Here is a 2,270-nt window from a genome sequence, read left to right on the forward strand (position 1 = left end):
GCTGACTCATTTTCTGAGCAGATGAAAAGCAATATGCCTGCCAACTGAATGAAGGCTGGTGGTCTGTGTCGCCTGTTCCTGGGCTTTCTTGTACCTTCCATTCTAGAAGGAGTGGATGCACGTGGCTGTCCCCTCAGAAGCCACTTTCATGCACTCTCCAGCTACGATAGCAGCAGTCTCCATACTTGTTCTACACAGCACCATGGTCTTACGGCAGGGGAGTGAAAAGAGGACTTGGCCTGCCTCTATTCCATAGCCCCAGCTCTAGTTCCCGGGCCTCCTGAGGCCAGCTCAGCCATGGTGTACGTCCAACATCTATTTCCCTCCAGCCATCAATGCTGGCCCTTTACATTTCCTTGAAGCCCACATTACATGCACTCTACTTGTGCACCAGTCAGTGAACCTCTTCGAAGGAGGCCTGTTGATGCAGCGGTGAAGCGCTCAGCTGCGAGCCTAAAGGCGGGTTGTTCACCACAAGTATCAAGAAGCATGATAGTTAGAACAATGTTCTTTCTGAATGGTTGCTACGGTTATAAAACAGTCATCGTTCAGTCTTTCAATTGTAAGAACTATCCAGTGGAGCAAGCAAAGCAACATTACACATAAAATCAAACATTACAATATAAAGCAGCACACATTACATTATAAAATAAAACATTTCTTTTTGGGAAAAAGTAAAAGAGGTTTCACATTGAAGGAAAAGGCTGGAGGGTCACTGCCAGCATGCGCAGTGACTAAAATGGAATATAGAAAAGGAAAAGAAGCCCCCAGAGGCTACTGGAAAAGTACCCGAGTGATTCTTCTGCATTTGCATAGATGGATGAAAAAGTTCCATGCAATGTAAAACAACAATCATTATTATTTTGGTACTAAGTAAACTAAAAGCAGTCTGTATGTGCAAGTGATGACACTCACAATTGTTTTAAATACCTTGAATGATAAGACATTGCTGGAATTCAAGGAAACGTGTGTTAAATATCCCCATGCAAAAAGCATTATGGTAAGATATGCAAAAAACACAAAGTTGGCCTTAAGATGCCACATATGAATTTTACTTTTGTTCTCTACCTCATTAATAACTTTCACTGAAACATTAAAAATATACAATAAAGCACAGCTCACTCCAGGACTTAAAATTTTTCATTTGTAAGAACAGAAGAAAACAGCGAAGGTGGCTGCTAAAGTCCTATTCGTTAGATTCCACAAAGAATATTTTTAATTTAAAAAGAGAATGTCAACAGGGTTGATTGAAATAAAGAGAAATAAATTAATGCTAAATAATTACTAAGGAAGTTTTGTTTATGGAAATGAATAATTCAGTGTTTTACAAAGCAAATTCAAACAGCAGCTGCTTTGCTGACATTAAGCTAAAAAGAGCTTTCTCAAAATAATACAAACTTTAAAACTAGCAAATCATCATATTTTTTATGTCAAGTAGGAAGAAGTTTATTTCCAAAGTCTTCTGGTTTTAGCATAAAATATTGCATGGTTACAATGGTAATAAAGTAACCATTTAAAGACTCTTGGCTTTACACTTTTCATGGGAGGTGATCTGTCGCATTCTAGTTAAGTGTATAATCGCTTCTCAGTCTTTTGGCTAAGATCAAGTGTAGTATCTAGTTAACTGAATATATATGAATAATTCCTGGTCTGATAAGTCTTTTAACAGCTGGGGGTGAGAAGGAGCAGTGAAAGGGAATAATTCAGATTTTTAACAATCTGTTCACAAGCCTCTACTTGGTCCTGGATTTTATTCGGATCTCGAAATTAATCCAGCGCCTGCCATTTAATTCCCCGCAGTCCTATTTGTCTCTAAAGTATTTGTTCTCATGTATCAGGAAAGAACTCTTCCTTTTCCTTCCAGAAAGAAAAGAAAGCACCTAAATATGTAAAACAAGCATGGAAGAAATTGTACATATTAACAAATTTTTACTTTTATTTAATTCTTATAAAAAGCAGTTTTACAAAGGAGCTGATATACAGATTTTTTAAAAACTGAAATGTTACACCAAGCTTCAAAGATCAATATGAAGTTAAAATAAGTCTATTTGTAAAATAAGACTAGAGGAAAACCAGGCTGCTTATATAGAAATTTTTTAAAGATTATATGGGTATTGCCAATTGTTAACTGCAATCTATAACTCATTAATGGGTCAAAAAAATGTAGTGGATTCTGAAAAGCATTTACCCATTTTTTTTTTGGTTAAAAATTAAACTGTTAAATAGGAAATAAAATGGATTAGCACATAATCTCCATAAATATGCACACA

General features: G+C 36.3%; 1 protein-coding gene and 1 pseudogene across 1 annotated transcript in view; one reads left to right on the forward strand and one right to left on the reverse strand.

Annotated features, from left to right (window-relative positions):
* CMC1 (C-X9-C motif containing 1) overlaps positions 1–2,270 on the reverse strand; it is an 86,920-nt gene that overhangs the window by 27,265 nt on the left and 57,385 nt on the right. The window lies entirely within an intron of this gene.
* Positions 1,578–1,663, forward strand: LOC115872188 (annotated as a pseudogene).

The sequence above is a fragment of the Echinops telfairi genome, unplaced genomic scaffold (genome assembly GCF_000313985.2).
Source record: "Echinops telfairi isolate 266 unplaced genomic scaffold, ASM31398v2 ScPeMD7_7420;HRSCAF=8458, whole genome shotgun sequence".
Lineage (NCBI taxonomy): Eukaryota > Metazoa > Chordata > Mammalia > Afrosoricida > Tenrecidae > Echinops > Echinops telfairi.